Source organism: Passer domesticus, chromosome 4, assembly GCF_036417665.1.
Source record: "Passer domesticus isolate bPasDom1 chromosome 4, bPasDom1.hap1, whole genome shotgun sequence".
In the NCBI taxonomy this organism is placed as follows: domain Eukaryota; kingdom Metazoa; phylum Chordata; class Aves; order Passeriformes; family Passeridae; genus Passer; species Passer domesticus.
Window position 1 is genome coordinate 1,171,770 of NC_087477.1, and position 25,708 is coordinate 1,197,477.

At 47.6% G+C, this 25,708-nt stretch overlaps 1 long non-coding RNA gene across 1 annotated transcript in view; it reads right to left on the minus strand.

The window, feature by feature from the left end:
* LOC135298351 (uncharacterized) overlaps positions 1-14,442 on the minus strand; it is a 28,998-nt gene extending 14,556 nt beyond the window's left edge. Inside the window, exon 1 of the long non-coding RNA XR_010360340.1 lies at positions 14,219-14,442. This is a non-coding gene — a long non-coding RNA (uncharacterized LOC135298351). The remainder of the gene's footprint in view (positions 1-14,218) is intronic.
* Between the last annotated feature and the right edge of the window lie 11,266 nt (positions 14,443-25,708).

Sequence of the window (25,708 nt, forward strand, 5' to 3'; positions counted from 1 at the left end):
CTTCAGGTTTTTGGCAATTCCGGTGCCTGAGGGTGAAGCTGTCAGTGCACCTCAAGATCTGTGCACAGCCAGGACAGAGCTGCTTTGAGTTTCAGCTGTGAAATACTGTGTGGTGTGCCAGAGTAAACTGGGGAACAGAGGGACAGGGATTTCAGGGAACAAGTACCTGCTCTTTAGGGAGAAGAGCTGAGAACCGCACCTTAAACCTTCATTTCTCCTTAGTGTGTGTGCAGGGTGATGTGCTGTTCTGTGCACATCTGTGCTGTTCTGTCTTATGGGAACTAATACCATGCTTGCTGTCAGTTTGGAGATTTCATACTGTTCCACCCCCACCCGTCAGAACATTTCATTACATCTCTCAGGCAATAGAAAGGACTTTTTGATTATTAGGTAAGTCATTATATTACTAGATATGTTTTTGAATATATGGGCAGAGCTGTAATTTTATAAGTCTGTCAGATGGCAGGAAACAACAGAGAATAAGGGGAAAACCATCAATTCCTACCTCCATATAGCTTATATTGCTAAACTAGTTACCCCCCACTTGTAACTGGGAATTTAGAAGTGTGAGTATTGCTAAAAAAAGCCTTGGCACTGCTTACAGCAAACTTCAGGGGTCATTTGAAAGCTGTGGGCAATCCAGGACATCCTACACTGGAAATTTGGACAGATATCCCAAAAAGCCTTGGGCTTAACACCAAGTTCTGCATTTCCAGTCTGCACTCACTGCTGGAGAATGGATATTTGCAGAGCCTGAGCTACAGCATCTTTATAAGTTAAGCAATAAATAAAAATTTAATTCATAATCTTGGTGTATTCTTCAACTCAGAATTAAAATTTTCATGTCTTTTCCACTTGTAGATCTACTTCTACCACAGTCAGTGATATTATATCACTGCAGAAAGACATCTCTTACAATTGTATTTTACAAGGCAACTGAGTGCCAGTGTCACTATGCAGTGTCCTTTGGCAATTGTAGAGACATCTCCTCCAGAATATGGAAATATTCACTTGTGCATGTGCATTTTCCTGGATGCTTATCCCCTAGAACTTTTAAATTAATGCTCTATTCTGATCACCAGGCGTGCAATTTGGCAATGTCCTGTTGTATACATTGAGTGTGAAGGCACACAAGAGAAAATGTGACTCCCCATCCTGTGAAGAAGTTTTCTGTATGTGAGATCTTAGGACCTGAGTTAGTTTACACTGACTCAGGGGCAGAACAGAATCCTGTCAGAAGGTGACACAGAATGGATTCTGCAGGGTAGAGCCATTTCCAAAAGATCTGCTCCACATCTTCTCCATACTAAGACTCTGACAGCGCACATTGCAACACATCTCTCACCACAAGAAGCACTATTTCATTCCAGAAACATTCCATCCCGCACTAAAGGATGGCACTGAGAAACTTCACTGACTGTCCATCTAAATTTCTCGTCTTATTCCACTGTTTTACATGATGGTTTTGGTCTCCTTAATGCCATCTCACAGATTTAGACAAGAATTCTTTTACTCACTAAGAAGTCAAATAAGGGGCTAATTTTTTGCAGGCAGTGCATAAACATACACTGGAAACATACACTGGACCAGATATTCCTATCAAAAGCAGATAAACATGAATAGATCCTAGATCAAACAAGGGATTCAGGGTACTTGCGGTTCAGTTGTTTTGGTTTAACTATCAGCTTGTCTACAGGAACAAATCAGCTGTGAATACTAAAAGTTCTTAGCAGAGACTTTTTTTCTGGGCGTGTGCAATGCTCTAAATTTATTTTCGTCCCTTACCACAATATTTCCTGTAAGTTGACCAGACTGTATCACAGAAACTCCAGGCAGAAAATTGATGAACATCAAAAATCCATAGTTAAAGCCTCTCCCTCAGCTCTGGAGCCACCACACATGCTGTTGATACAGCCTTTTGTGAGGAAGGGGCATGGTACCACCACAGTGATGTTTCCACAACCAAGGTGCAGATGTGAGATGAATGGCCAAGATGAATCCCAAGATGAAGGAGTGCCTCAAGAGTAAAGTAAACTGCAAATCACCAGGAAAAGAAAGAAAAAATACCCAGGTATGTTCATGCACAGGCATGCACACTGATATTTCTCAAGGGGGACTGGTTTGATAAAAATTATGACCTTTTTTCCTCTACCCTATTTTATTTTCCAGTACTAAAAATATTGCAAGTGCCTGAGGCGTAAGTCAGAGCAAGCCTCCATTATCACTGCAGAGACTTGGCAACTTTGCTCATCAGGCTTCCTAGGATCTGACTGAGTGACCTTGTTTGGTGGGAAGGCACAGATGGAGTCTGTCAGTAAATCTTGTTCATGTAGCAAGTATTCCTGCTGCTAGATGAGGTTTGCACCTCGTACGAGTGTTTCTAGCCCCAGTAAACAACCACTGTTCCCTCCTCCCAATGTCAGCCCCTTATTTCATGCCACCAGGTACTCCAGCACTTCTTTTTACTGTCAATTACCAAAAAGAAAGAGAACATCTCGCTGTGAGTGTAGGATGATCTTTCTCTCAAAGGCAGTCGTGCCCCTCACTTCTAGAGAAGCTGATGTTTGCTTTTACATTTGGTTGTGTTACCTGATAGACCCTAAGGCTTTCTTCTGCTGTGAGTCTGTTCCTGAGCTTGAGAAATAATTCTATGATAGGAATGCAGTTTTTTACTACAGTCATACTCACACAGTTTACAATACAATATAAATAACTAATATGTAAGTAATAAATAAAAGGTTTATCTATGAGCCAATTTTAAGTGGTCTAAAATTTCAGGATGTAGCCTATTTAGTTTCAGTGAGAAAATAAAAAGCTGCTTTTAAAGTTCATTCAGCTTCTAAAGGGCAATGCTAAAAATGTGACACCACCTTGGCTCAGTGAATGCCTTTGGGTAAAAGAAGAGGGATACAAGAGTAACTGAAATATTTAAGTAAAATTCAGTGTTGTGACCCTGAACACCAGGACAAAATTCACGTTGTATAAGCCATATTTCTAAGTGCAAAAAACCATATCTATAAGTGATATTTTCTAAGTGTTTTGCACTGCTGAAGTACAGTGGCAAAGCTGAGAGTGGTTAGGGACACCCATTTTTCAGTTCTGCCTTCAGATTTATTTACTAAGTTCCCCATCCAAAGGCAGATGTGAAGACATCATTCCAAAGCAACAGCTTTGCATATTTTGAAATGATATTCCATCCTGCTTTGCAGATGAAAGAATCAAGCTTGACATCAGAAACTGGGATGGATTTCTAGTGTCTCTTCCCTGACCACTTGGTTCTACAGGCTAGTTCAGGGCTCCCGCACAAAGAATTCTGAGCCTGAATCCAAGGAAAAGCAGCTTTCTGCTGCCTGTGCCTGTCCCTGCAGGAGGGGCTGCTGCAGGGTGCTCTGCAGCACCTGGTGACTTGGATTGCTGAGAAGGAAGGAAGAGAACAGACAGAAGCCACCACATGGCTTTTACTGCTGCCTTTCCACCCCTCATCCCTCTTCTAAAAGCCAGCAAGGCTCTTCAATGGAAAGCCAGCACTGCTCACAGCCCTACTGAGGCTTATAGTGCCTGCTTGTTTGTTTTTAAACACGATAATTTATCTTATCCCATGGGTGTTCCTGCCAAGTTCTTGTTGCTTCCAAGGTTCCAACACTTTATTAGTTAAACTTCTCTGTGCTGCTTGCTACTGTAGGGATTATGAAAAGAAATTAAATTTAGGGCACCAAAGATCATCACAGGCAGAGGAATAAAACCTCCCTGCAAGCTTAATTACAACAAGAAGATGGGCTGATAACAGATAATGTTTTGCTAACTAGGCACCAAAGGCAGGAGAAGGTAGGCCTGCAGAAAAGGACACACTATTACTATTTAAAAATGCATATTATTACAATATAATAATTATATTATATTATATTATATTATATTATATTATATTATATTATATTATATTATACTATACTATATACTATTATTATTAAAATCTTTGAGTTGCATAGAAGGTGATGTCCAGGTACTGATACAACAGGAATGGGAAAGGCTTCTCAGGGTCTGATGGGAAAGAAATGAGCAGAGTGTGTTAAACAGATAAATGGGACAGAGGAAGATGTTCTAGGCAGAAATATGCTGGAAATATTTTGAAGCAGAGTCCTGGCAAAGTGTTTCCAACGTTGTTGTTAGTAAGGTTTGAATAACACTGGTGTATCTTGACCTTGGCTTCAGGCTTTCAAGCAAGTGAAATTATGTGCTGGCATGATCCATGACTTCAGAGAGGTGTCCCTTTCCTGTGCCTGGGCTAAGGGGCTAAAAAGTCACCCAATCTGTGTTGCTTGCTCCTTTGAAACTACTCAGTAGTGTAAGAGATAACTACATCTGTTTTCAGACAATAAAACTTTATATAATTCCTTGGGGAAAATCCTCCCTCAGTGTGTGCATGTAGATCATCTGCACACTTCACAGGAAATATATGCTGGTCAGCATAAGTTCTGTAAATTTAATAATAATAATTAAAAATGTAGGCAAATCTATTTTAGCACTGCCTTTTCCTCAGTGAGGACTAATTGGGATTTGCATGTTATGAAGACTTTTTAAAGATGTGAGCTGATATTTGTGCCAGTTTTGCACGCTGGAGTTCAAAATCAGATTGATTCTTTCTGAGATTGGTAGGTCAGGATTGTCAAGCCCTTCCTTCCACTTGTCCTTGTTCACTGGAGCTATTTTCTTGTGAGCGTGGCTCTGTATTGCAGGGATCAGAGCATTCCATGCCCTGCACTACCATTTCTGCAGGTGCCTGCAGCAATGAAGGAGCAAGCCTTGGCAATTCTCCCTGGTAAGAGTCTGTTCTCGTGGTTAAATGACACAGCCATGGAAGTGGAGCCTCAGATAGCTCCTGCATCTCTGAAGACACACTTGCAGAGAAAATATTCTGGTCCTAGGAAAACACCATTCCCTTCAGCTGACAGGCTCTGCAATGAAAGCCTGGGGTAGCTGGAAGAAGTGAAATTCAGATTGCCTTCATTTTATCTAAATATTTATCAAAATAAAACTACTTTTTTTTCCTCCTGCAGAAAATTCATGTTTCCATTGCTAGTTGATTTTACCCAATTCATCCTAAACCATCCAGATTTTTTGGTGAGGTGTTGTTTTTCGTTACATGCAAATGCAATTTCCCCTGAATAAAAATTCTCCATTTTTACTGTACTATTATTGTTGGGTTTTCTACCTAACTTGCTAAATTTAGAAATGGAAACCTTCAGCAATGAATAAACTATTCTCAGACCAAAAAAAAATACCTAATGCAAGTGCTGTACTTTTTATCTCTATGTTGAGTTTCTCTATTGAGCTGTACTTGACAAATACTTGAATTACTGAGATGTTGGTTTCTCAAACACCAAAACAAATTTGCCACTGATTATGGCCACCTGGAATTGTCCTGGAGAAACATTCTGCTTCACAAGGCTGGATTTGCTGCTAAGAGTACAAACTTATTTCCTGTTTATTTGTTGAAATAACTGTGCTTATTTCTGTAAATTTGAATTAGGACTAGTTTATTTCACATCACTAATGGGTAGCTCACAAAATAGCCATTAAATGTTTTCAGATTATTAAAAATACTGAAGGGGAAATAAAAATTTATCACTACATCATTAATTTAACCATAATTCTTTACCTTCCTATAGGCCAATGTCAACACCTTTAAAGCAAGCTCTGAGAGCTAAGCCAATGAGTTGTGTTTTGGAAGGTTTCTGATTTCATTTAAATCCAAGCAAATCTAGTGTAACACCATTCAAGTGTATTGATAATAGAAAACTTTCCACTGAAATTAGTTTTATATGTGGGAAAAATACTATTTATTTTTTACAAAACTAGTCATCCTTTAAAAAAGCCCAGCCAAAGAAGAACAATGGTCTGATTTTCATGGGAAATTTTAACAAAAAGTGATGTAATATTACTTCTCTGTATTCTCATATGATATATAAAATAATCCTACAGGAATCTGGAGCTTTTTAATGACTGGCAACAGCTCCAATGTCCTTGATATGTGTCATGGCATGGATTATTGCTCAAATCAATGCATAGCAATTTCCAGTCAAGGGAAACAACTGTCCATTGGCTTGTTCTGATACATTTTCAGAGTATCCCTACAGCCTCCCATGGATGTGCAGCTGCTCAATTACAGCTTAATTGCATGAGCCCCGTAGGGTGACACCCAAGGAGTGCTCGTGGTACGTGGTGACATTCAGAACAAAGCAAAAAAGCAAATTCAGTGAAGACTGCAGTTCACACAGGAAGGGAAAGCAGACCATGTGAAAAGAAAGATGTCATTCTATCATACAGTTGTCACACATGTTCTTGTTTACAAATCTCTAGGATGTGTGTGTGGCCCTAAAATGCCCACTCTGCCCCATCAACTTATCTGAAGACACACAAAAACACTGTTTGTTTCTTATCTACAGGAGAAAGAATAAACCAGAAGAAAAGAAAACAACCAGTATCTTTCTCACCAAAGCTCCTGGAGAATCTCCTTGTTAAAACCAAGCAAACACCTTTCAGCAAGGCTAGTGTGCTAGACAGCATCACCAGCCACTGGGGAAATTGGAAGGCACCTTCAATGTTCTGGATATTCCAGATTTGGGAATATTTACTGCAACAGAAACTGGCCAAAAGAAGCAATTTTATGGCAGGTATTCAGACCTCACCATACGCTACCAAATACACCTGGTCCAGGGAATAATCCTTTTTGTCACACATAATTGTATTGTGGAGTTACAGGAAATTGGTTGGACAGAGAATTTCTACCCAGCTCCCAGCTCTCTCTCCTATGATGCTCCAAATCAGGTTTAATTATTCCTTTTTTTTTTTTTTTCCTGGCAGGATGTTGTGATGGTTTTATGCCAAAAGGTTTGAAGAAAGCTCACTTTTAATGCAGCATTTATGGCATGGCTTTAGATATTTTACTGCTTATTTGAAACAATATTTGGACATTTTGTTATCCACTTTGGAAAACTATTTTATATACATTTCACTCTACATCCATCTTAAGCAATGTCTTAAAGAAATTACTGTAACTTAAGGAGCCAACAAACAATATATATATAAATGATGTGTGCATAAATAAGACAATTGAGAGCTAAGAAAAAAATTCCATTAGTCTATATCATCTTTTTCCAGACCAATGTTTTAAAAGAACAGCACCTTTTTCTTTGTGACAAGGCTTTTCTCCATGCCTAGTAAGATTCTTCTATGTCCTAGGAGTAACCCATGCAATGTGAAGAAACAGGTGAAAGACAAAAAGATAATATAATGAAAGTCATAGACTGACAGGGAAAGAAAGAGTCTGTAAAGCAGAGTTGTCATATTACCATAATTTCTGTCACTGATCTAATACAGAACATGGTTCTTCAAAATATTCACCACATTTTCAGTACATGGGCCAGTCCTTCTTTCTTAGGAAATGTGTTTATTGCTTGTGTAGTTACTAAGATTCAAGCACACACTTCAGATGCTTTCCTAAGTGAGATTACAGTAGGAAACAGTAGATTCTAGAGATCTTGCTTCAAGTGTTTCCACTTCTGATTATACCTCCACTCCCTCTCTTAAGAAACCATTATCATTCAGTAATAAATTCCTCCAGAGATTTCTTGGAGGGTTTTTTAAGGATAAATGCTATAGAAGGGCAGATGTGTGCCATGTCAGCTGGCTGTAAAAGCATTGCTGGCAGGAACTGAAGTTTAGAACAAGAACTGCATCCTCACATATCACAGGAGAAGACAACGTTTTTGGTATCTGGGCAAGTTCATTTTAAAACTGAGGAAGCTGTTTATGTAAAAAGCACTAAAATACTATAACTGACCACAAAACACACTTGCTCAAATTAAACATTCTGAGCTAGCTTCAGATTTAAACAAAATTTCCAACTATTGCTCTATGGAATATGACAAACTCAGTGGTGCTGACCACTTCCAGTCACCTAAGTGGTGTGGGAAAAACAGAAGGGATCAGGATTTCTTTTTCCAGGTGTCACCTCATACTCTAACTTTGCAAACTCTTCCAACTTTTTAAAATAGAAATGATAACGTGTCTTATCTATCTCCTTCTCATTCTGCAGCTAAACCAGTTTGATGATCTTACATGTTTTGGCCTCTTTTCTCCTTGCTTGCAGTGTGGAAGAATGGGGATATGTGGCTTCTTTGGGGCATGGAAAGAGCTGACAGAAATGTTTCCTCTTCAGCTTGACCTTATTCCTAGGAATATTCTGTTCCACATCACCTGAGGGACAAGCTGAGTGTCTCTGAGCCCCCAGGGTTTCTGTCTCCTATCAAGCACTGAGAGCACAGCTGAAATTCTGGAGCACAGGCAGCACCAGACACCCCCACACTGCAGTTTGAGTGCTGCTGCACTTTCCTTGGGCAGGATTTGGTACCACAAGAGTGCAGAGTCTGGAAGAGAGACCTGAAGTGCTTACAGCAGGCTGCATTGCTAAACAGCCACCACATGCCACATGCCACGAGCCACTGTCTTGTGTTTCCAGTTAGCTGAAATTACAATTCCTGTGCCTGGAACACAAAGGTCTTCAGCACAAGGACAGCAGAACAATCTCACCATGTTCTGGTGGGCTTTCCACAAACCACTTGGCAGTAGCTTTATTCCTTCCAGTGCAAATGTTCAGGTTAACCCCAGCAAGCATGAGCTTTGAATACCTGCTCTGGGAGTCCATACTACCCATGGAAAAAAGGATTTCTAGTTAAAATTGCACTGTGGACAGGACACACTCGATTCCCCTCCCTCTGTGCATGGGCTAGAGGAGATGTGGTTTGAACACTTCCAATTCTGGAAACTTACTTAGGGTCCTCAGTCAGAAATCATAAAGCCAGTCCTGAATGCTGCTATTGAAAATAAAATAAAATAAAATAAAATAAAATAAAATAAAATAAAATAAAATAAAATAAAATAAAATAAAATAAAATAAAATAAAATAAAATAAAATAAAATAAAATAAAATAAAATAAAATAAATATCAGTCTGCATGTACATGCTGAAACAAAAGTTTGCAGTTCTGTCCAGTGACAGAGAACCATGAGAACTCTTCTATCAGTTGCATTTGGACAAAGCAGAGGAACACTCCTTCCTAGTGACAGAGAAGACATTTATAGCCTCCATCTGCTGCTGAACACACAAGCCAGGCTTTCAGCCTTTTGCTCTCTGTAGGGAGCTGGTACAAGTCAGTCACCTTGGACTGAGACAGATCAAAGGTCTCCAAGTCTGGAATCCTTTCCAGCACCCTTCAGGGCCCAGCACTGAGCCAGCCAGGAGTTAACACACAGTGCTTCCAGCATGTTTGCCATTCCAGGAATCCCTTTTCTTTTGCATGAACACCCATAAACATCCACACCTGTAGAGTCTGGCTCTGACATATCCATTCAGCACTCTGCCTCGTGTTTCCCCAGCCTCTCCCTCAGCTTTTGTGGGCAAAGCACCCTGTGCACCCAGGCGTTCTGCAGAGCCACACTCTGAGCCTGCTGAGCCTGTCAAAACAACTCTGTTGTTGTGGTAGCCAAGAATATGGGGGTTTTTTTCTCCACTCTCACTCACTTCATAATATATTGACAGCTGACCTCATTCCTCCATGGCATTTTTAAAATGCATTTATTGTGCTGCAATGTGAAAACTTAGAGAAACCCTCTATTACAGAAGAAATTCACATATTGTAATATTTACTTATAATAATTAGTCTCAAGGTGTTCTGAAAGATACAACCAAAGGAATAGAATGAGAGTCCATGAAGACAACAAATGAGTGTGCTGCAAAACAAATGCTTGTGGTATTTATCATGCTTTTCATGCATGAAAGGGAAATAAAGGCCTTCTACATCAACCATTTCTGTTACTGTTCCTTTTTTAAAATTTGTTTTCCTCTGGCCAGTGGTTTCAGTTTGGTTAGGATAGAAAGAAACAGAAAAAGAAAGAAAGGAAGAGAAGGAAGAGAAAGAAGGAGCTTCTGCTTCTTAATAATTCAATTTTTTTTACTGAGGAGTCCATAGCATTTTCTGGACCAAGGTGACACACACTTTGAATTGTATAAGCAATAAAAACCCATTACTGTGGACAAAGGCAACTTAAGAGTTGTAAAAATACTTGAATATGAGAAACTGGAGTGTACTCTTGTTATAATTTATTGATTTGAATAGAGATTTGTGTTTCAAAATGGCCATTCCAGTAGCCAAAGTTCTGATCTGACTGCTAACCAAAGCACACAGAACAAGCAACAGTAAGATGACCTTTTGCTTTGTACTTTGGTGGGTTTTGAGCTTATCCAATTGACATGTGATCACAAAGAGGCCCCAATTAAGTATAGTTATATCATCTACACAGACTTGGAAAATCTTGTAACTACTGTCTGGTACTAAGAACAGTAAAGACATGAGAGGTTTTGTCACTCTGCTAGACTTGTCCCGTGTGAGTCAGATGGTTTGGTGTGGAGCAGGGTGGCACCTCCACAGACAAGGGGCGTGAGTCAGCCCCTGTGAATGCCCTTGTGGGGCACAGCTGGGAGGGACATTGGCCCAAAGTGGCTTCCCAGGGAGCTCCAGCTGCTCTTCCCTCCAAGCTCAGCAGCAGGATTTCAAGCCTGAGAGCTGTCCTGAGCTGCTCTTTGTGGCCAGGTTTGTTTGTGTGAGGTGGGGCACAGCCTGGCTGCTGATTTCACCAAGTCAGCTTCTTTTCCATCTGTCTCTTGGGGCTGCCCCGCTGCTCTCTCTTGTCTTTCATGCTTCACAGAAGGATGTTTTGGCTATTAAGCCAAAGGCTGGCTCAAAAACTGTGCCTTTCTGTGGAGCATGAAAAGCAGCAGGGAAGAGCAAAGCACCTATGGCTCCTGGGGAAAAGCTGGCAGGGGCTGAGAAGCCAAATCCTCTGAACACTGAAGTTAAATATCTCAGATGGAGTGAAAGGACAGATGGAGCCAGACAGAAAAGCAGTGCCAATGTTGTATAGCACTGAAGCTTAGAAAAGTGATACAAAATTCAGCAAGAATGTGACCAATGTGACTGGAGACATCAAGGGAGGGACAACATTTGAAATCTACATCCTCACTCATACCAGATGCTGTGAGTATCTTGAAGCCAGTATAAATCTGAATTCTTCTACATTGTAACTTCCTAAGGTGTATCATACTATACAAATGTCCTTAGGAATTGAATTGTGATCACATATAGACTGAAAAAAAAATAAAATAATTATTTTCTCACACCTTGTACCGTTCCACAGGAATCAGCAATAATGTGTTACACAAAGAAAAAAAGGAGAGTACACATCTCAGCCGACACCTCGTCCTCCATTTTAATTGTAACAGCCTCCCAGAAGATGTGCTCTTTAAAACTCATCTTTTCATGCAATTCACCACACACTCTTCATATAGCTCTCACCACTCTCTTCTTCAACAGCTTCCTAAACACTTAATACTCCTGACTCTTGACATTTAAGAATCTGTTTTGCTTCAGAAAAATGCCAAATCCACCATACTAATCTCCATCTTACCCACCTCACTGCTCCCTCTCCCACTTATGCTCCAGATGGGCCCAGGAAAATTATTTGCTCAATGATTTTTATTTTTCCTTTTTAAGCTTCCTTATTAAACAACAACAACAACAACAACAAAACAAAACAAAAAAAAAACCAAACCCCCCCAAAAAAACCCGAACAAACAAACAAAAAAACCCAAAAAAAAACCAACCAAACAACCCCACCCAACCAATTTTTATACGAAAATCTCAAATTTTCTCCCAATTTTCAAGTCCCAAACAGTGCATGCCAGATACTATTTCTTAGAACTGCATTAAGTGTTCACTGTCACACAGCTATTCTCCAAAGCTGCTGTTCACCTCCTTCTCAACCTTCTACAAGTCTGGGTTTTTCCACAGTGTCCTCATTATTATCTGAGTTTCTGAGGCACTGTGATCCTCCTCCAGCAAAGTGCTGAGAGGAAAAGGAAAGGCCAGTGCAGCTGTTCCAGTCTCCTCCCACCCCATTGCCCTGCTGATATTCACACCTTCCTCTCTTCACAAAGGAGACTTTCCAGTCTGGTTTTTTCCAAAACATCATCAGATGGTTGCTTGTGAATACAGGAAGACCCTGTGGAAAATCCTATGGGATACACTGCAGTAACAGTTTTGTCTGTTCTGGGATTTTGGAAGCTTTCCCTTGCCACGCAGGAGTTTTTGGTCCATTACAAACACAGTTATGAGGAATATGTGTGAGACTGAAGCTGCCAGAGGTCAGGCAGACTTGTCTCCTGAGTTTCAGACAGAAGGAATCAAGACTGGGACAGAATTCTAAATCATCACCTTTCAGGATGTTTTGGGTTCAATCCATGCCTCAATCCAATCTCTGACCCTTGAACTTCTATTTTCAAACAATAAATCCCCATGACCTACTTCACCACTCTTACAACCTGCCCAGTAAATCAGGGCAAAATAATAACAGGGAAAAAAAGTGAAAAATGTTACCTCTCAACACTCTCAGCTATTAAGCTGCCTACTACTGAAACTAACACCCAGTCAGGTTGCTAGTAATGCTAAATTATTAGATTTATCTACATTCTCATGCCTACACTTACAACTAATAATACGTGTTTGTATAAATATAATTTCACACACAGACACTCTATATAAGTACAATAAACATACTCAGAAGGCGTTTTGTGCACTGGTTGGAACAAAATATTGAGGTGTGTCAGAGTCAATAGACAGAGGAGGGGGAGCTGTGTTTTATGTTGAGGAAGGATTTGTTCTTCTTTTGTTCCTGTTTATTGTGGGAGCAGTTATTTTTTGTTAGTTCACTTTGATCCTCCATGAAATCAAGTGAAACTTGTGAAAATGAAAACAAAGAATTCTCTACAAGTTTGAACACATTTGGTTGCTTGTGCTTCATTGGCCAAACCAAGTAGTTTTTAATTTTGCTGGTGTTTGCAGGCTTATTTCTATATTCATGTTTTGAAAATACAATTACAAAACCCAATTCACTGGCTGTGAACATTTCATCAAAATTTTGGTTTTCAGAAGCATTTAATCCATGCCTAGAACTTAAAGGTCTCCAGTAGGAATGTGAAGGATCAGGATTTAAATTACCAAAAAGTAAAACCCAAACTAGGTACCAATAGCACATTGCCAACATTAAATTGTTCACATCTCGCCTTTTAACCAATTTTGTTTTGATACATTATGGATGAATAAAAGCAGTATTGTGTTTTTTGCAGAGGCTGCTTGCTACTGGACATACACATGGGGAAAATGCAAATGATATTTCCCTCATTCATTTTTGAATCACTGTGAATTACACAACTGAACTTTCCGTATTCCAAACATAAACAAACTAAAACGAGCCAAACAATCTCTTTTGGGATGCTCCTCCTCTTTATGAGCTGGTTTTACAGATATACAGGCAGTGTGGTGCTGAGACAGCCACTGGAGGTTTAGGAAACATTTAGCCAAAAAGTTGAAGAAGGAGAAGCCAAACATCAACTGGCATTTAACTGAAATGTTACAAGGAGATAAGGCTTCATAAAAGAACATTGTTCTGCACTTATCATTATCCTACAGCCTAGAAAAACTAGTAAAAGATACATTAGCATCTAAGGAAGAAAAAGTATTTTTAATTTCCCATTCTCCCTGAAAAAACTAAAATAAAAATCCCTTGCTACTGATAGCTGGAATTGTGATGTAAAAATTGAGAATAGAAACTGCTGAGAAAGCTTATGAGTACCCCTCTAAATACCTGTAAGCCCCAACTATCAGTGTGCAGTTGGAGGGAAAATTTCCCCCACTCTACTCAGCGCTGTATTGCTCATACTTTACCATATTCATTAATAAATAAATTGATTGCTGCTTGAATATTGGCCTAGTCAAGCTTATCATTTATAACACCTGTGATAAACAAAACCCTCCCCCACCAAGGAATCCACAATTTGGTTATAAACTTCCTTCTCCCTAGCAGACAGTCTCGCTGTACCCCATTGCACCCCGGTCGGGTCCGTCCTGGCCACGAGAAAACTCAGACTGAGACTATTTGCTAGGTTCTTTTCCATCCATCTCCCAGGTCAAACAAAAACACCCAAGAATCACCAGCCATAGGAGTTTTTAGTGTTGTGCACTGTGCCTCCCCTAATCCCCGGGAGTCACCCCCACCCAATTTTAAGGTACCCCAGTCCGGTCCGTCCCAGCCACCGGAATACTCACGAAACCCAAGATTCTTGGAAACGAAAATCTCGGAGGTAGTCCTTGAACCAGGAGAAAACTCCTCTCACGTCTGGAACGGAGGGGGTTGACTTTCCCGGGAGCTGCAGCAAGCAGAAAGTGTGCGAATTCACCGGCAGCGCTTGACGGAGCACGAACTTCACTTGGCAGCAGCGTCCGTGCGCCCTGCAGACAGCTGAGGTGTGCACTAGCGTGCCCCAATCCCTGCAGGCGATCGGGGCAGGCCCAGGAGCGGCCGTGCCCGACCTCTGCCGCCGGCCGGCAGGGTCACGCTTCGGCTGCTGAAACGCGGGCTCAGCCTCTGAGATTCATTATAAAGGAAATAAGGAACGAGCCAGTGCTGGCTTCTCCGAGCCGCTTTATTTCTGTCCCGCGCCAGGATGGCGCTGCTTGGAATCGGCAGCGTGGCACAGGAGCTGTTCTTTGCCGCGGTGGCAGCAGCGCCGGCGTGAGAAGATGGCGCAGCACTCGCAGGCAGCGGCAGCGCGGCGGGGACAGTCTCTGTCCTCACGGCGGGGACAGTCTCTCTCCTCACGGCAGGGACAGTCTCTCTCCTCACGGCAGGGACAGTCTCTGTCCTGGCGGCGGGGACAGTCTCTGTCCTGGCGGCGGGGACAGTCTCTCTCCTCACGGCGGGGACAGTCTCTGTCCTCACGGCAGGGACAGTCTCTCTCCTCACGGCAGGGACAGTCTCTGTCCTGGCGGCGGGGACAGTCTCTGTCCTGGCGGCGGGGACAGTCTCTGTCCTGGCGGCGGGGACAGTCTCTCTCCTCACGGCAGGGACAGTCTCTCTCCTCACGGCGGGGACAGTCTCTCTCCTCACGGCAGGGACAGTCTCTCTCCTCACGGCGGGGACACTCTCTCTCCTCACGGCGGGGACAGTCTCTCTCCTGGCGGCGGGGACAGTCTCTCTCCTCACGGCGGGGACAGTCTCTCTCCTGGCGGCGGGGACAGTCTCTCTCCTCACGGCGGGGACAGTCTCTCTCCTCATGGCACTGGCAGCAGCGGTGCTCGTGTGGGCGATCCCCCTCTCGCCAGGAGCCGTGGCTCACGGGAGGCTCAGCGGTGCCGGCGGCGCGGGCAGGAGCCAGGCGGCCGATGCCCCGTGGGGTGACCTCCTTTCCCGGGCGGAGAGGGGCGCCGGCTGCGGAGGGGGAGCCGGCGGGGCACGGGATCCGGCAGAGCGCGGGAGCCGTGCAGCTGGAAGGGCAGACAGTGGCACAGAGCCGGGAGGCAGAGAAAACAGCGGCTTTTGCGTAAGAGAGAGCGGGAAATCGGTGCGGGGGTTAGGTCAGAAGCTAAGATGGGAAAGGCATAAACCCGTAGCAAAGAGAGAAACCCGGACCTGACAGGGAACTTACCAGGCTAGGGGAAAAAACCACTGCAAGTGCCCTGGCTAGACAGGAGGCAAACATAGACTAAACATCTCCAAATTGCTATCCCAACCAGACGGGGAAAGACCAAACATACTCAAACCCAGTGCAAGAGGAGACCAAACAACCTCAAAAAACCCCACTGCCACAGGCAGAGCTCAGCTGCCCTTGGGGGCTGCAGGAACACTCAGGAGCCCAAAGAGCCTCCATGGCTGTGCTGGAGACCAAGGCTGGAGCAGGGAAATGCAGGGCTGCTGCGGGATGGGGAGGGCATTGAATTCCAGCACACACCTCAGCTCTCTGATGATCCCGGCACCATGCTGGGCCCTGTTTCAGACTGGAGCAGAGCAGATGTTGATGGGACAGGAGCCCTGCGGGGCTGTCAGAGACCTGCAGCTTGCAAGGTGCTCTGTTCTCCCTCAGGTGCTCTCGGAGAGATCCAATCCCAGCTGGGCACCTCAGGGCACAAGTGGCACTGCCTGTTCATGGGCACACAACTGATGGCTGCCTGGAAAGGGGCACAGGTTTTAATACTTGCATATTTCATCATATACAAGCAAACCTTTATTACCTGGGTCACTTGAGTACATTTAAGAAATGGCAAAGTTATCCCATCAGGAACAGGAAATTATTTCCTGGATCTACTAGATTCTTCTACTGATGTCAGGAGAAGAAATACTGATCTTCCCCTCTATTTGAGCCACCAACATTCAGTCTAATATTTCATGACCCCCTCCTTCCGGTGTTTCCAGCTCTCCTGTTTAAATGGCCATGTCTAAGGACATCTCTTCAATTGGAGCAGCTGGATCTATGCCCTTCCCCTTCTCCCAGATTTCCTCTTGCAGCTGTTTCCTCCAAACAACTCTCTCAAGAAGACCTTTAGAAGGACTTACTATTATTTTGTCCTTTGAGTTGGCCTCCCTGGAGAAATACCAACAAAAGATTCTCAGAGGCTCAAAAGAGCCTTTACTGGGAACTTTAGAAAATTAGAGAAATTTTGGCAAAAGGTTTATTGTGACATTGTAGTGTTATAGTTTGTTAATTTAAGATTTTTCTAATTTTGAGATTTCTTAATTAATGTATTCATGAGTGTGGTGGGTTTTATTGTCACTTGAATATTTATATATTTATTTTGTTGTGAGATAGGATTAGGAGAAAAGTAAAGCAGGCTTAACATTTTAAAAGGTTATAAAGAAAATGTTATTAAAAGTAACAAAAAGAAAAAAGGTAGTAATGTGAAATACAAAGCTATGTTTCATGTCAGGTACATACAGGCAACGTGTATATCTGTGATTGTGATATGTGTGGAAACTGACTGTGGGACAGTTATAAAGACAATTCTAATAAATAACTGAGGAAGGAAAGCATGGAAGAAGGCCTTTGAACCTCTCCTTTGTTTACAATTAATCTTTATAAATCTTGATTTAGGAGCATTTGAATTAAAGCTTTAAGGATGTTGCTGTTTGACAGGAACTTTCTGCTTTGAGCTAAAAAGAGTTTTGCAATAATAACCTTTTGAAGTATCATTTTAGAATATTGTTTGTAGTAAGGATCATTGAAACTATAGCTTTAGAATATATCAAAAGGAAACATGCTTATCTCAACGCATTAACAAAACAGTGAAAAGCAGCTTAACAAAGGAAGATGAACATCTACTCAAGGATTGATAGTTTCCACCAAGGGAAGCTGGATATCACTGTTACGAGATTTGCAATTAAAAGGTGAACGCATCTGGAATCTAGACCTCACCAGCTGAGAGATTTCTTCCTTCTTTCAGAAGACAGACACCATCATCTGGGGATACTCCCTTCTGGGATACATCCTGAGAAAAACTAAATCACAGTAGTGTATAGAATTGTGACGTAAAAATTGGGAATGGAAACTGCTGAGAAAACTTATGAGTACCCCTATAAATACTGTAAGCCTCAACTATCAGTGTGCAGTTGCAGGGAAAATTTCCCCCACTGTTACCAAGTGCTGTATTGCTCATACTTTACCATATTAATTAATATATTGATTGCTGCCTGAACATTGGCCTAGTCAAGCTTCTCATTTATAACACAATGAGCCATAATCCCTGCTGGGATGGCATGGGACATGGGTACCAATGCTGTGCCCAGGCCGGCTCTGCTGTGCCCGTGGCAGTGCCAGGGGAGTGCCCTGTGCCTGCCCTGAGCCCAGCAGGAGCCTTTCCTTGGCTGTTGTGTGCCCTGCCTGGGGCAGGAGGGCACTGCCAGAGCAGCTTTGGTGGCCCCGGGCACCCGGCCGGGCTGCAGCCGCTGCAGGGGCTCCTGGGGAATGTTCCAGAGCAAAGCTGAAAGCAAACAACAGTTTCTGGAGGGGATTCTGCCCCTGGGCTGTGCTGGGAGCCCAAGGGTAACAGCCCCAAGTGCTGGAGCTCAGTGTCCCTCGGCCAGGCCCTGTTCCCTGGCTCTGCCCTGTCCCCTGTCCCTCTCCTGTCCCTGTCCCTGTCTCCTGTCCTTGTCCCTCAGCTCTCCCCTGTCCCTGTCCCCTGTCCCTTGGCTCTGTGGGGTCGGAGGTGGCAGCAGGACCCGGGGCAGCCCTGGGGGAGAACAACCCTGAGCCCCAGCTGGGCCAGTTGCCCCAGTTCCCCCAGGGGTGCCCAGGTCACTCCCAGCATGGGCTCTGCGGCTCCCAGTCACACCCAGTATGATCCCAGGAACTTTCAGTTGAATTCATTACAATCCCAGTATGATCCCAGTCACTCCCAGAATGATCCCAGAATGGTCCCAGGTGTTACCATTCACCCCTAGGATGGTTCCAGCCTCTCCCAGTATGGTTCCAGTCACCCCCAGTATCATCTCAGTCACTCCCAGTACTCTCAGTACAATGCCCTTTGCCCCCACTATCATCCCAGTATGGTTCCAGTTACTCCCAGTACCATCCCAGTCACTCCCAGTATATTATTCCAGTAGCTTCCTTTATGATTGCTCTGTGATTCCAGTCACTCCTGGCCTCTCCCAGTATATCCCAGTTGCCCGCAGCGTGCTTCCACGCACTCCCAGTTGCTCCCAGTAGCTTCCACAATTCCAGTTGCTCATAGCGACTCCCAGTCAACTCCAGCATGATTCCAGTTACTCCCTGTATATCCCAGTTGCCCCAACATAGTCCCAGCTGTTCTCAGCTTGCTCCTAGTGACTTCCAATATGATCCCAGTATGACCCCAGTCACCCTCAGTGTGGTCCCAGTTGCTCCAGTATGATCCCAGTTGCTCTCAGTTGCCCCTAGCACTGGCCCAGTCATTCCAAGTGTGATCCCATTCTCCCTCAGCATGGTCCCAGTCAAACCAGTCACCCCCAGTATGGTTACAGACACTCCCAGTATATCCCAGTTGCCCTCAGCATACTCATGGTCCTTCCCAGTCACATCCAGCTAACCCAATACAGTTCCAGTTTCCACCAGTATGATCCCAGTCACTCCCAGTATATCCCAGTTGCTGCCACTATGATCCCTGCTGCCCCACTTCTGGTCCTGCTAGGTCCCAGTGTGCTCTGATCCTGCTCCCAGTGGGTCCCAGTCCTGGCTGTGGTGTGTCCCAGTGTATTCTGGTGTGTCCTGGGGTATCTCGGTGTACCCTGGTGTGTCCCTGTGTTCCAGTCCATCCCAGCCTGTCCCAATCCATCCCTGTCCCAGTCCATCCCAGCCTGTCCCAGTCCATGCCTGTCCCAGTCCGTGCCTGTCCCAGTCCATCCCAGCCTGTCCCAGTCCATGCCTGTCCCAGTCCATCCCAGCCTGTCCCAGTCCGTGCCGGTCCCTTCCCAGCCGCCGTTTCCCGGATCCTGCCCCTCCCGCCCCCGGAGCTGCCGCCGGATGCCCCCCAAGGTGCTGCCGGGGCTCGGGGGCTTCGTGTTGGGCTTCGTCTGCTGGGCTGGGGCTCGGCCTCCCCTGCGGGAGAAGGTGAGGGGGGTCCCCGGGGGTCGTGTCCCCCCTCAGAGCGCATCTGACTCCCCCATGTCCCCCCATGCCGGCGTCACCCCCTTTTCTCTGCCCAGAGCTCCCGACCCAGCTCCTGCTCCCCCTGGGAGGGGCTTTGGGGACTCCCCCGGGGACCCCCTTGAATCCCCATTTTGGGGCACTGGGACCCCCCTGCATCTCCTTCCCCAGTTCCAGGACCCCCTGCACTCCCTTGTCCTGCACCAACACCCCCTGCACCCCCTTTCCCGGGTATCCCCCTCTGCCAGCCCCTGGATTCCCTGTTTCCATGAGCCCAGGGACCCCCGGACCCCCATTCCTGGCTAGCCCGGGGCACCTCACCCCCAGGCCTCCCTTTGCTGGGAAACCCGGGCTGGGCATGGGGCTCTGCAGCTGCTCTGGGATTTGTGATCCCCCAGAGGAAAGGGAGGGAACAGGAGAGAGAGAGACAAGGGGATCGGCAATCAGGGATCGCAGTCCCAGCTCCCAGTTCTGCTCCGCTGGGGCTGGGACCCGCAGCCACAGGAAAAATGGATCCAGGATCCCAGTTGTCTTAGGTTGCAAATAGGGGAATTCTATTCCTATCTGTTAGAGGTGGGGCACTGATTGTCTGTTCATTGGGCACTTTTCTTAATCTCTTCCACAACCAATCCCCCCCCCCGCCACTTTGTACAAGGGCAGGCAAGGACAGGACAAGGGAGAATGGATCCAAATGGAGACAGATTAGGTTTAGCTAAGGGATTCAGAAAAAAAGACTCTCCTGGAACAGGTTGCCCAGAGAAGGCGTGCATGTCCCGTCCCTGACAGTGGTCAAGGCCGGGCTGCACGGAGCTCCAGACAAGCCGGTCTAGTGCAAGGGCTCCCCAGCCACAGCAGCGGGGTTGCAGCCACGGGATTTTTCAGATCCCTTCCAAGCCCAGCCATGCCACGACTCCATGATTCTGGGATGCTTCCCCTTCTCATCCTCTGGCAGAAAAAGAAACTTGGCCCCAAGTTCCACACTGCAGCCCATGTCTTTTGGCAGCCTGCAACTGTCTCAAGAGAGGATGAAAAGAGATGACATTACTGACACGATTTCCCTTTTCGACTTCAAAATTCAATGCTGCACTCCTGTCCACTCTGGCAAAACTGTCAGAAGAGGCAATTCTTCCCCATGAAATGCTTCGTCTCACCCAAAGAAGAAAGAAGCCACAAGCCAGCACTCTTCTTTATTGCTCCATTGTTTTCTTTGGTTATTTCTCTAATAGGAATGACTTTGGGGTGTGATTTGTTTCTTTCTCTCTTTCGTTCCGCGGGGCACAGCAGCAGCAGCAGCGCTTCTCTCGATGGGTTTTCCGTTCGACTTTCCACTGGCTCCCCATCCCCTTCTCGCTCTCACACTCGCTCTGCTCCCGTCCCGTCCCGTCCGTGTCCCGCCTCTCCCGGGCCGGCTCACGCCGCGTCCCGCACGGCGCCCCTCGGCGGGGCCGCCCCGTGCCCGCCGCTGCCCGGCCCGCCGTGCTTCCGCCTCCGCCGGGCTCTCTCCGTCCCGCCCGTGGCGCCGCTGGAGGTGCCGCTCGCTCTGCTGCTGGCGGAGCAGCACGGTCTTTCGGCTCCGCCCGGCGCGGGCTCTGGCCCGGCCCCGGCCGAGGCCCCGGCCCCGAAGGAAGCCCCTGCCGCGGTTCCGCCCGCAGCCGCCCCGCTGCCGCCCGGCTCCCGGCCCGCCGCCGACAGCGCTGCCGGCAGCTTCCCCGCTCCGAGCTCCGCCGCTCGCCAGCTCGGCCGCCGGCCCCGAGCCGCCGCAGCCCGGGGCGGCTCGGCAAGCAGCAGCGCGCTGGGCGCTCGGCTGCCCCGGGCACAAGAGCGAGAGCGCGGTGCCGCCCGCACGGGCGGAGAAGCCTCGCCCAGAGCAGCTCTGCCGGGAGGGCCGCTGCTGGGCAGCGGCGGCTGCGGCAGCGTTTACTCCGGGACCCGGTAAGAGACGGGGCCGGGTCGGAGCGGGGCGGCGGGCGGCGAGCTGAGCCCGCCGCTGGCCTTGGCTCGCAGGCGGCCATCAAGGGAGCGTGCCGGGAGCGCGTCTGGGAGTGGGCGCGGCCGGTGAGGGAGCGGGGCCAGCGGAGGAGCCGGCGGGGCGTGCCGGGCGGGGCTGAGGCGAGGCCCGGCAGGGCGGCAGGCGGAGGGGAGCGAGCGTGGAGAGAGCGGGGCCCGCGCAGCGTGCCGGGCCGGGCAGTGGCGAGCCGCGGCGGGGCCGGGCAGGGGTCCCAAGGCGCAGCGCAGCATCGGCCCCGCTGTCGGCATCGCGGTCCCCCCGCAGCACAAGGGCGCCCTTGTGGCCCTGGAGCTGGCGCTGCTGTGGAAGGTGTGGCGGCCCGGCTTCCGCGGCGTGGTGCGGCTCCTGGGCTGGTTCGAGGTGCCCGACGGCTTGGCGCTGGTCATGGAGCGTGCGGAGCGCAGTCAGGAGCTCTGGCACTTGCTGGAGGAGCGGGGCTTCCTGACGGAGCCCGTGGCGCGGGGGCCGCTCCGCCCGGTGCTGGAGGCCGTGCGGCACCGCAGTAGCCGCGGCGTCTGCACCGCGACATCAAGGCCGAGAACATCCTCGTGGACCTGGGCACGGGCGAGGTGAAGCTCATCGACTTCGGGTGCGGCACGATCCTCCAGGACATGTTCTACACCCGGATGTCAGGTGAGCCCAAAGCTGGGCCCAGCCGGGCAGCGGAGGTTCCCCCCTTTGCTGGCAGAGGGGAAACAGGGAGGGAGGGAGGGAGAATCCTTCTTCAGCCAGCTGCAGCCCAGTTGCTTTTTGGCAGGGCAGGGGCTGGCTGTTGTGGAACGGGAGCTGGCTGGGAGGGAGGGAGGGAGCAGCATGGGCCTGATGAGCTGCGCCCGTGTCCCATAGGAATGCCGGAGTACAGCCCAGCGGAGTGGATCCTCTTTGGCTGCTCCCATGGCCAGCCAGCCACCATCTGGTCCCTGGGCATCCTGCTGTACGAGCTGTGCTGTGGGCACCTTCCTTTCCACAGAAGATGTGGAAAGGCCATTGGAGCCACACCATCCAAAAGACCTGGTTTTCCCGTGCCTCTCCCTGGCTAGAGGCAGGGCCCCTTTAGCCGTGGTTATTCTTTCTTTCCTGGGCATTCATACTAGAGGTACCTTTTAAGGGGATCTGACAGATCATACCCAGCAGCTTGGTCATGGCAGGAGGCTACCTTCACCTTACTGGAACTCCCTCGATTAGTGTTTCCTTCCTTGAGTTGAGTTTTCCCTCCTTGTGCTGCTAAGACAGAAGTGGGTTTCCCATCCCACGTTCCCATGCCTTCCCCATGGTCACTCAGGAAGAAGCACAGGTCAGCTCGTGGGATGTACTCTCACAGTAGCTGGGGGACGTTGGGCTCTGACTTTGGGGCCTGTGACTTGCACTAGTGCTGCATTTATCTTACCTCCTGCCTCATCTCCCTCATTTCCTCTTTAAATTCTTTTCTGAGGTCCTTAACCACAGCACAGACTGCATCAGGCCTGCATGGGGCCATTGATCACACTCTCATAATTTCTAAGCTTGTTGGTGGCAGAGCCCACTGTCTCTCGGTTGGTATGGGCATTAATGGTTGCAGTGAAGGTGGTGTATTGAGATGGCCCCAGATTTGCCAGACTCCACAGCATTTGGGTGCTCTGATTTCATCTTCGATCTCCTTGGTTCTACAGGGGCGACTGCTGCTGGCTGTGGCTGCCTTGCAGTTCAGCTGGAACCTGGCTGGTTGTAATGTCTGTGGGTTTCACTCCTGCACGGTCAGACTCTTCCTCTTTGAGGCAGGGGGAGGGTTTCTCACCAGCTGGGGATGTGTGTGTGCTCCTTCAGCATGTGGCCACCTCCTTGTTTGGGGAAGGGTTTTCTTTTCTGTTCTTCCTTTTCACCTGTAGAATTTCTTGCCAGTGAGTTGCTAATGGCAGGTGATTGCTGGGTGCTTCAGACAAAGGGAGAGCTCTGTTTCTTTGGGAGTTTTCCCTAGGGAAGCAGGAGGAGGGCCAGAGCTACTGTGGGATTTGGGCTGGGGGAAGGGGCTGGGTGCAGCTCCTAGCCCTGTCTTGGCTTTGGAGGAGCACTGTGGGAGCCACTGCTCTTGGGGAAAGGAATTACACTGCTGCTGCAGGAGCCCAGCCCAGAGCTGCTTCCTCTGCTGTGGGGTGAGCCTCTGCTGGTGACAACAGCCACTGAACTGGGACCTTATTAACACCCACCTCAATAAAGGAGACACCAATCCCCTTCTGCTCGGATGCCTGGGATCCTGAGCTCGGCTCTCCCTGCCCTGCTGGGAGCCCCTCACCCCTGCCTGTTAGCTGTACTTAGCCGAAGCAGGAGGCCCGAGGCATCATCTTACAAGGGTAACAAGGCTCTTCTTTTATAGGGCTTTCCCTATATGCAACATTGACATACGATTCTTTCAGTCTTAAAGAATAATCTTAAATTTCATTCACGTGAATTTTGACCACTGTAATATTTGTGTATGATAGATTTGAGTTAACTCTGTTCTGAATCATGTCTTCATAGAATCATAGACTCATGGAATCACTAAGGTTGGGAAAGGTCTGTGAGACCATGGAGTCCCAGCAGTGCTCGATGCCCAGCTTGTCCCCAGCCCAGAGCCCTGAGTGCCACCTGCAGGCCTTCCTGGGACAGCTGCAGGGATGGGCACTGCAAAGCTCCCTGGGCAGCCCCTGCCAAGGCCTGAGCAGCCTTTCCCTGGGGAAATTCCTCCTGGTGTCACTTCCATCTCCTTGATGTCATCCTCCACATCTACTTCCATGTCCTCAACCTGCTCTTCCACGTCCACCTCCATCATTTCTTCCTCATTCAGCACCATGTCCACTTCCATCTCCTCCACAGTGTCTCTGTTAGTCTGCAAGAGACAGCACAATCTCACAGTGGGGTTCCTGTCCCACACCATCCATTGCCACGTGGCTGCAGCCTGCTCAAGCAGGCTGCCCCCTCCCTAGAATGGCACTGTACCTCCACAGGCGCAGCAGTGCTCATCCTGCTGGGGTTGGTGCTCCAGAGCAGGCAGCAGGAAAAGGCCAGGCAGCAGCAGCAACAGCTGAGTGCTGACGGGCAGAGCGCAGAGCGAGCGCCAACTGAGCGCTGGCAGCAGGCAGAGTGTCTGCTGTGGTGGTTTCCAGGTGCTGGACGTTCCACCTGGAACGCTGTGGGAGCTGTGATGTCACAGAAGTTTCAGGGCCGCTCCACACTGGGAGATGGGCATGGTGGAATGATGAAATCCTTGAATGGTTTGGCCTGGAAGGGACCCTAAGGATCATCTGGTTCCAAGCTGAGCAGCCTCCCAGCACAGCAGGTTGCTGCGGCCCCTGTCCAAGCTGGCCTTGGATGTTGGTGGGCATGGGGTATGCACAGCCTCTCTGCGCTGGTCCCTGTGTCAGGGACAAGCACCCTGACAGGAAAGAACTTCTTGCCATCATGGAATGGATTCCAGCTCTTGCAGTTTCATCCCATTCCCCCTTGTTCTGTGACTTCAGTTGCTGACAAAGAGTCCTCTCCCACTTCCCTGTGGGTCAGGCTGTTCCTGCAGTGTCACACATGTGGCTGAAGCTGCAGGCAGGAGAGAGAGAAGCCAAGCTGGCAGAGAGAGGCAATGGGGAAAGTGACATGAGAGATGAGAGAAGAAGGAAAAAGTAGAGACATGCAAGGCATTGGGTTGGGTGACTTGTGGCATTCATGCCTTTTATTAGAGGCCAGGTTCTCTGGTGCACTCAATGACTGTGTGATTGCGGCGTGTCCACAGTGAGCCCGTGTGAGCCACCTGCACTCCCAGAGGCCAGAGCACACTTGCTTCAAGTGCTGATGAATGAGGCCAGAGACGAGTCTTTGTGTGGAACTCCAAACGCTGTGCATTGCCATGAAGAGGGTCCAGGGACGGAGAGAAAATGAGGCTGGGGAATGAAGGTTTTATATTGGAGGGCGAAGGGGCGAAGGAGGGGAGAAGGGAGGGAAGAACATTTTCTGGAGAGGAAATATAAGGAAAAAATGGCAGTTGAAGTGGGTGATAGCAACAAAACCTGCGGATTGCAAGAGGCTGCAAGTGGCCATGGGTGAGAGCCTTGCATTCAGAGGGGTTTCTCTGTTTCACCTTGGTCCCCTTTGCCCTAAGGTATTACAGTTGCAATGAGAGGCCCCTGGGCC